The sequence below is a fragment of the Rhipicephalus sanguineus genome, chromosome 3 (genome assembly GCF_013339695.2).
Source record: "Rhipicephalus sanguineus isolate Rsan-2018 chromosome 3, BIME_Rsan_1.4, whole genome shotgun sequence".
Taxonomy (NCBI): domain Eukaryota; kingdom Metazoa; phylum Arthropoda; class Arachnida; order Ixodida; family Ixodidae; genus Rhipicephalus; species Rhipicephalus sanguineus.
Genome location: NC_051178.1, coordinates 165,046,396 through 165,056,273, shown reverse-complemented (window position 1 = coordinate 165,056,273; position 9,878 = coordinate 165,046,396).

The window sequence follows — 9,878 nt, the reverse complement described above, 5'->3', positions numbered from 1 at the left end:
TTAAAAAAAAAAAGGCTGGAGCGCATACAGCAGGCATTCACAAATCATGACCGGCAAGTTATCGCTGTCCTTAAAGTGGGAAGTGTAAAATCATTAAAATCTGCCAGTACTAACGTATGCGGCTAAAACTTGGAGGATATATAACAACGATACTCTTAAGAATCACGCAGCGTGCGACGGCACGGAGAGTGATAAGCGTAACATTAAGAGTTAAGAAGACATCAGAGTGGATCAGAAAACAAACAGGGGTAGCCCATATCCTAGTTGACATTAAGAAAAAAAAACAATGGTTGTTTTTTTGGGACGGACGGACGCGTAACAACGACGCGTTGCAGGAGCTAATCGCGGAGGCTACGGTCATGGTGCATTACTTCACGTTACCGCTCCCAGAAGGTGACACCACCCCGCTAACCAAGAGGCCTGCGAGAGGAAAGAGTGAGATATAAAAGGCGCGTTTGTGAATCCTCCAGAGTGTGTAACGGTAGCGCAGCGGACAGCGTGCCCGTCATCTGTTGTCGTAGACCGAGAGGTCGTGGGTTCGATTCCCGTAGATGGAACTTCGTTCGTTAAGTTTCTGATCGTGTGTATTTTTTCGATGTCGTTTCCGTGACGGAAATACGTTACTGAAGTGTTGGTGGACACCGGGATAAAACACTTTCGTGTGTAAAAAACCTGGCCGTTGGGGTCACGTAATGCCTTGTAGAGATAACGGATGGTCAGTTAGAGCGACGGATCCCAAGAGATGAGAAACACGGCCAAGCACGTCAGAAAGTTAGGTGGGCTGATCAAATTAAGAAAGTTGCAGGCATAAAGTGGAATTAGCTCGCGCAAGTTGGGGCAGATTTGAAATCGTTGGGACAGGCCTTCGTCCTGCAAGGGACATAATATAGCCTGACGATGATGATTATGGCGATGAGCCCAAACGTTTTTATTCCTAATGAAGAAGTGAGAGTGGGCCTTTGATAACGTTCGACATGGAATGGAAGTAATTAGAAAAAAAAATACAATACAACATTCCGGTGAGTATCTTTAGGAAGCCCCAAGAACATGACACTTGATTGCAAGGAGGAGGAGGAGGAGGGGGAGGAGGAGGAGGAATAAACTTTTATTAAAACCAGCAATCTATATCCCGATCACACTGGCAAACTTAGTGTCATTTTGAGCGAGTGCACTTATGCCCCCAGAATGTCACTTTGGCGTCGCGTTCCTCCCCGAGAACGGGAAGTGTAGTTTGGAAATGATGGTAAAGGCGATAGGTATACTTAAGTAGCACGACAGACATTTGTTGTTTCAGGCAATGGTTTGTAAATAATAAGGCGTTACATCTATAAGCAGCCCTTAAAATAAACTTTACATACATGATACAAACACGGCGGCTGCGGCCATTACATGGCGTGTGCTGGATACGGTCGTAGCTGTAAACTGCCAGACAGCGAGAATAGCAGAGTAGTTTTTTTTGTGGTATAGTATGTTTTAATGCATAATAATATTTATAATAACAATGGTAGTTTAACAAATGCTATGGACTCGACTTCGGATAATGCCTCATTTATTCTCGAGCCACTGCTACCGAGGCTAGATACTACATCGCAGCGAAGTGAGTTCGGCGAACGCACAAATTAAAGGGTTTCTGCTGACTATGTAATGTGAATAGAATCAAGGTTCATGAAGAACAGCGAATGACTCACCTAGGAAGGGGAGGAGAAAAAAAAGGGAATGGAAGTGTCATAGTGGTCCACCTGACTATTTGCCTTTCCTCCTTCTACTTCTTTATTTATGCACGCGACGTCTGATCGAGCGCAGAACGACGTTAATCATAAGTTTGTATTTCGATTTTGGCCGATATTCGATGACGTTCTACATTGACATTAGTCAAAATCCAACAGTCCGCACCCTCAACCGCCGCGGTATCTTGGCCCGTAGGTGTCGCGTTGGAGCGCGGGAATCCGCGGAAGCCCGCGCTCGAGGGCGCGGGTTTAATTTCCGGCGACCGCGGCCTGCATTTCTACGGGCGCGAAATTCAAACAGGACACACGTGTACTGAGATTTAGGTGCCTGTTGAAGAACCCCCGGTGGTCGAAATTATTCCCGAGACCTCCACTAAGGCGTGCCTCATGATCACATATATGATGGCCTTGGCACGTAAACCCAGGCAATTATTATTAATTATAGTCAGTACACGCATACAGTCTGCAAGACTCATGTATTTCTGACGAAGCTACTAGAAACTCGCCACAAATCACCAAGACCGTGTAATATATTAACTGCGAAGAGACATAACGGATGTAAACCTCGTGAACTGGCTGCAGTTTATGCGGAAGCATGGCGTCAGGTCACTATAATCACAGCACTGTTTTGCACGTTCATCTCTGAGTAGAGACTTGCATACGGACAGCAAAGCATTCGCCTTGTTTGGAGTTGAGCCAAACACATTTGCAAGCACTACTATAACGGATGCCACGACGGCAGTTTATAACGAACGGCTTTTGCTGTCATCACGTGCTTCATGACGTAGTGCTTACTCCTCGCTCGCGAATGCGCAGTCATTATTCTAAGGGCGCTACGTTCTGTGCCAGCTATTAGAGGCAGCTACATGGAAACGTGTGCCAGATGCCATTAGTCATCCTACAGCGCATACACTGCTCACTTCCTGGTTATGCCTATTTTGCGGCGAAAATAAAATGCCGCACTACGCAGCACAACTGCCCCGCCACGTGCAGATCAGCAAGAAGAATTATAAATAATTTATAGATTTATGTATTCTGCAGCCTGTGTCCCAGGAAACAAAGAGTATTTGGCTACATTTGTAGAGGAAAGGGTTAACGTATTTACGAAAGCTTTTTGTTCAAAGGGACGCGCACATTTCTTGAGATCATCAATCAGGCTCTGAACTTAACTCGAGATATGACACACATCATTAGCATATCTGACAAATATGCGCCTTGGCAGTTCGCGCTAAATTACTAATCTGCCGAAAACATAGTTAGAGAAATAACTTGTTTTGTTCAGGCCAAACGTGCACCTATAAATCTAGCTATTCGTGACGACGACGCATTTACGAAAGGATAACAAACTGCGATGTGTACAATTGCCTTTATTTATCCGCAATAACGTGTGATCTTCCACACTGCACAGGTCGCAACTTCAATGTAATGCAATGTTAATGTTCGCGCATAACAATTTGAAGCAGAGACAAAATGCGAATCCTGCTTGGTTTTATGCGTTTCTCAATGTTGAGATGAAACTTTGCCCTCCTTAATGGGGAGCCCTACGCACACTTATGTTTCTGTCCCTACGTGGTGTTGCACACGCCTCCAAATCGGAAGCATTGCAAACTTTCTGCTCATTCACCTGGTTATGCAGGGACTCCTTTGTTCGGCCCACCTTTGATCAAACGACGATGTTATGTGATTACGTCATTATATTACGGCACGTTATGTGACGCCATAATGATGTCATGGTGACGTCATTACAACGTCATATGGTGACGCCATCCCTTGATGAGGTTTTTTGCATCTCTCGTGTTAAACTTGACGCCGACGGCGCTAACGGTAATTTTCCAAGTTTGGTGAGGCACCTAAGGCTTTTGCCTTAATAATGGTAATAGGAACTGCAAAATGGCTAGGGAAAAGTTTTTGTCTTTGAAAGAGCACCTCGCCCGTCGATGCACTACGCAACGGTGCACGTCGCAGACTTACGCCAGTAACGAGGTGAAATCATTTAAGCAGTGACGGAAAACGTTTCACTGTCTATGACCATCGACGCACATGGTTCTTAATCTACGCACGCGCTCTAATTTCCGTATACGTCGGCTTCCTTCCCCATGATGCTACACCGGTTCAGGAAGTATTGCTCCGGAGGCCTCGGGCTGCCACGCAGTCTTCATGCGCACAGTCTTTACACTCCGCGCATTGAATCCAGACAGAACCCGGCGCTGTGTTGCTCCGAAACTCCTGAAAAGCAGTGTTTTTTTTTTTTCATGTCGTTTTCCTCCCAGGCAACTCTAGCTGATATCCTCTTGAACGTCCGCACCATCCTTAGCAAAAAATATTATATATAATGAGCGTAAATAAACGGTTCACTTAATAAGACACTCTCTAAGGCAGTTCAAGGCCGTTTTTGTCGCGTTTTGCCCCTCTCATATGCCAGAATTAAAAAAAATTTGCCCTTTGGCCCATGGCACCAAATGAACTAAACTTTTGGTGGCATGTAGCTAGTAGTATAAAGTAACAACATAAATACTCACGTTGTTGTACTGACGCCGGAGTAGCCTCATGCACGGATCCGAAAATTTGGCCGAGCAGAATTTCGCCCCGTTTTGGCGGGTCACGAAAACACTGGCATCAGCCGCGCAATTTTTCCCGCGCGAATGCTGTGAGCAATCATCAACTTTTACGCATAAGATGTCGAAAACTACCGGCACCTTTCACTGAAATAGAGAAACAAAGAAAATGTACTTTTTGCAATATATCTATAGCTATACAGGGCGGCAAAGTCAAAATGTCGCGTTTTGCCCCGCGTCTCATTTTGCGCCGCCTTACCCTATACTCTGAAAACTCGTGTCGTCAATTTCACCACCATAGCTTTATTAACAGATGATGAAATCAATGGCAGTAGTTTCACTTACAGATTTTCCGCTGAAATCTCTGATGTTGACGTAAGAAATTTCAAAGATTTTTTTTTTCGCATTTTGACTGCATTGGTTCAACGAGATTTTCTGAAGCTTGTTATGTTAAGCCTCCGTGTGTTAAGTCCTCAGAAGGCAACGTACTTCATTTTTACGTAGGCCCTAGCAGACGCCGTCAAAGCCTATGACGTCAGGGCCACTGGTGCGGGATCTTCAACGTAGCGTCGCCACCGTTATTTCCTTTTTGCGCGTTTTCTCGCTTACCAAACGTCTTCTTGCAGAAAGGCGTTTTTGGTATCGTGAACGAGTAATTTACTAACACGAGAACAATCGTTTTTCTCTTTAGTGTTCCTTTAGCACACTATTCGTTACCTGAACTTGCGGATTGACAAAGGACAACCAATGTACGCACCCGAAGTGCTGAAGTCTAGAGGCAGCATCAAATACTAGATAGCTGCTTTGGATGTAGCTGAAATATGACCGGTGGGTCTAAACATTTCAATAAAGGCTGTACTGAAGAAAGAACTACCTGAAAACCGCGACCGTTGGTTCTCAGGCAGCAAAGTATGCTGAGTCACTGCTTCAATTTAAACCAGTTAGAAACGTTATTTTGATTCTCGAAGTGTTTTGCTGCAAGTCTTTCCAAATAAAAGAAAACATACATGTAAGCGTTTTGTTTGAATACAATTCAATATATTTATACTCTGCTCCTTTCAAGGACTACGCGCACAAAATTTCATTCCGGTATTGTACATTAGCATAAAGCCCGACAGACCACCGCACTTCACGTGCTACACAAAGCCATTGCGACATTCAAAAAAAAAAAGAAAAAAGAAGAAAAGAAAAAGCGCCCTTATTTCAAGCGCGAATGCTGCGTGAAGAGAGCAAAACACGCGAGCTTAGATTTTTATTGCGATGTTTCAATACACTATACATAAAAAAAAAGAAAACAGGGAGTAAGATGAAAAAGAAAAACAAACCCTGAAAACTACGTCATCGACAAAACAAATGGTTTTCTCGTTTCCGACTTGGTCGCAAAGACAACTGTCAGCCCATCACCATGCAATATTCGGACACTCAAGAAATACCAAGTTTGTCGCCTTTGGGAGCAAAATCACTGCGCTATATGAGTTCCGTGTCTTGTATAGGTTAAGAAAAAAGTTACAGTAATTCTTTTCACGTCGAAAACTAAGAACTTCGAAAAACAATGTTGCAAACGAAGTGCAGAAATGACGATTCTCGCATAAAAGCATCGTAAACCGGTGTTCGCGTTGTGAATGGTATTAAATTGACCTCGTTGGTACATTGCTAAGCTTGAACAAAATTATGAAAACAGAGCGAAAACGCGACGATGACGTGTTCACCCATCACCCCGTTTCTATAGCGCTGTCTTCTTCAAGTTCGTTGTTATGAGGAGTTACAGTCCACAATATACGAGACTGAATTAAAATCAATAGGTAGATGTAAAAAAAAACAGAGAAAACAGAGACATTTAATGGATTTGTACAATACGAAGAACTACATCGAATCGCTCTGAAGGCATTCGCTAAGCGTTGCTCGCCGACTCTGTGCACACCTGTGCGCTGCCACATGCGCTTGAATTTCACGGGTAGCTCGCAAAGAAATCATTTTTCATTCCTACGTTCTAAAAACGGCGCTACGAATGTTTCAGGCTAATAAAAGCTGCGTCATGCATGGACAACGCTATCTGGTGTCCTCGTCAGAGTCAGGGCTGGGCAAAGATACTTTGAAATTGTATCGCGATACGATACAAGATACTCAGGCAAGAAGTATTGGAGATACAGATACAAGATACTGCCGCAAAAATTGTATCCGATACGATACTTGGCAATTGTATTTTAAGATACTTCGATACATTCTCAAATTTGTTATTATAGATCCATATAATGTAGCATGCAGCAAACTCCTATATATATGCACGAAAATGTCTGCTTGAAAATTTCTTAACTGTGACCTATTTTGTTTCGCTTGAATGAAATGTCTGTTAGTATCTCAAAAGTTTTGCCCTTCTTGCTCAAAGTACATAAGTTTCCTTCCAAAACATCTTATTGGGGTTCCTTTTAGCTTCTTCACAGGACAACTCTTTGTACACTTCGCTGACAGCGGTTCTTGCTTGTCATTTTTGCATTTGATGGGAGTCGCTGCTCAGCTTGCCGACCAGCTAGCTGGTTGTCATATAATCACAATAACGTCAATAGGAAGCCTTCGCACGACGGCGTAAATACCGGTGTGGACTTTTACCTTGTCCGTAAAAGACAGCTTGCACAATACCGTATATCCGGACAGGTGTACAGCAGCAACAACGCTGGTAGCGACATTTTTCTTTCGTTTTTGGGGGGGAGGGGGGGGGGGGGGCGCATGGTGTATACTAGGGGTTTGAGACCTTTCGCTAGCGGCCCGGTCCGCACACATGACCGTCTTCGTCTCATTTGTTTTTATTTTCTAAATAAGTATGTTGGTGAGCTGCACAGACATGACTAGTCTCAAGCATTCCTTTCGTGAGAAACATGTGGTCACCATGTGTTGAAACAATACCGTGGAACAAAAACTCTATATTTCAGAATCCGCGTCCAGATATCTATCATTCTGTACATCGGTATCGATGTTTCTCGAATCCTGACTCCAAGTACCCTTCAGAAATGACCTATATATGAGCTATGGGAAACGTCAAACTTTCAAACGTCATTTTGTTCGAACTCTCTCCCACCATCTTCACTGTCCCGGCCCTTGCAACTAAATTTCGCGACTGCGGCCCGCTGGCTATAAGCTCAGTTTGAGAGCCCTGGTGTATACGTAGATGACGTAAAACTGCAATGAATTTTCACATTCTACTTATCTGCCGGCGTAAAGGATTATTTGATATACTCACTAACGTGCAATCTTTTTAGCAATTTTTCTTCAACGAGAGAACATGTGCAACACAGAAACGTCTCCGACGTATTGTATAGTTCCACAAAGCGTCGCAGGACACCGCCGCTGTTCGCGCTATTGCCACTTATAGCTCCCATTACGTGGCGATTAGTAATGCGAAAAATATTTAGGAAAAGCTAAAACAGGAAAACAAATATAAGTAAAATGGAGAAGTGATTGTGTACCAAACATTCAGATTGAATGGGTACAGAAACACAATACAGACGGCGCCCTGAATATCTATGAGCATGAAGTATTGTCAATTTACCTGTTGAGACAATAGAAAATTCAGTGCCGGTGGAAAATTGCCTGAAACGGCTCGTTGGGACGCTCATGAGCAAAACAGAGCATCATAAACAACGCTTCTCGAATCCCTTTCCTAACATCTTTAAGATGGCTCCTGATGATTTCCAATTATATAATGCAAACTCCATTTCGCTATTTTCCTAAGGGGTAAGCAGAATGTTTTGTACTGTTTGCTCAAGGTACGCCCACATAATTATATACTTGTTTTCAACATCGCCTTGGCAGCGTGTAGCTGTGTAAACAGTAGTGGAAATAAAGTAGACTGTTAGAAGAATAAACCAGAAATCCTATTTTGGATGCGCGTTACAAAAGACATACTGCAGTGCCCAGACCGAAAAAACGGTGCAGAGACTTAGGTAATGTAAGGCATGCAAAATGACAGCTAAGAAAGCACTTGTGCTAATTATCAAATTATGATTTGATAAATTCTGTGAATAAATGCAGCAAGAAGTGTAAAATACGGTACGCCAAGATATTTTCTGTTAGGTAAACGCTTGCTCTTTTAGATCTAGCATCAGTACCAGTGGTGCTAACGTTGTTACATTCTTATTTGCATATAAGTTAATTCATGGCATGCAAGCCAAACTTACATCCACGAGATCCTACAAATCACTGATATGTAAAATCTACGCGACGCAAAGGAACCCCATTCTTGCACGCATGACATTTCGTTACGGAGCAAGACGCAAGAGAATCTTCAATAACGACACTGTAGCAACATCAGAATTTGCGCGATAGACGTGGCGCAGGACAGTGGCTAAGAGCAAGTGTCGCGGCATTGGCCCAACTAAAAAGAAAAGAAATCGAGCAAACAAAAGGTACGTGGGCTGGGCGTAGACGTCCGCGCGCTGGTCTTCCTCATCTTCTGCCCTCACTGGGGTACTCTGGCGGAAAAATAAAATTGCGTCAATGCCCTAAGACTTATTCAGATGGCTTAGTGGCACCAGTACCAGCTTGAGAAGCGGAGCTTGGCCAGCGATTATTGTTTCGCACGGTTGTGTTGCGATAGAAGTATCTTGTATCTTAAGATACACGATACACCATCGAATGTATCGGAAATACAGATACAGATACTCGTATTTCGAGAAGTATCGCGATACAGATACAAGATACCCATACAGTATCTAAGATAGTATCTAAGATACTTGTATCTTCGATACTGCCCAGCACTGGTCAGAGTATATCATGTGTATACACCCCCTCCCTCCCTCTGGCAATGCAGATGATGCGATTCTATATACGGTACCAGGAGGGTGCAGTGAGGGCTTCGAATCGCACTCCTCTATGTACACACTGTCACCTGTGAGGCATTTGGTAGATGCGGAGTTTCATACACAGTTATCCTTCAGAAGAAATTTCTTGACATGCCAACGAATGAAAGAAAAATGTCGTTATACTCTAGATATCGGCCTAATCAGGAAGCTTTTGCGTTCGCATTATCGCCGCGGTCAATTTAGAACCAGTGCATTGCGCTGCCGTGCACTGTCGAAAACATCATTGCGGATTGGTACACAATTTCCTTGTTCCCGCAAAGCTGAAGACAGTTTGTGACAAGCGATTCCGGACATGCACCAACAATGTCTATAATGGAATAAATAAGGATCAAAACGCTTATTATCAGGTAGGTTTCAGTATCCAGGAAAGAAAACAAGAGTTAGGAAGCGGCAGCGAGTCTCTTGAAGCAGTGATGGAGCGCGTTCATGTAGGCGGAACGTCATAGGGCTGCAAATCACGAGAGCAATGCTCACAGAAAAGAAAAAAAAAAGCCAGATTTTGTTCTATATTAACACAGACGCGCCGTGAAGCGTAAAATGAAACATTTCATGTTAACGGCTATAGGAATGCGCCAGTTTAAGAGAAACGAGCTCAAGATAAGTTATATTCTGCAATAAGGGCAGTTGAGTCGGCATAGTCGTATATCGGAGGTTTATCAGAGTAACAGAGCGAGCGCCACGGAAAAAGAACAGTCAGGGGACGTACAGGCTAATAATAATAATAATAATAATAATAATAA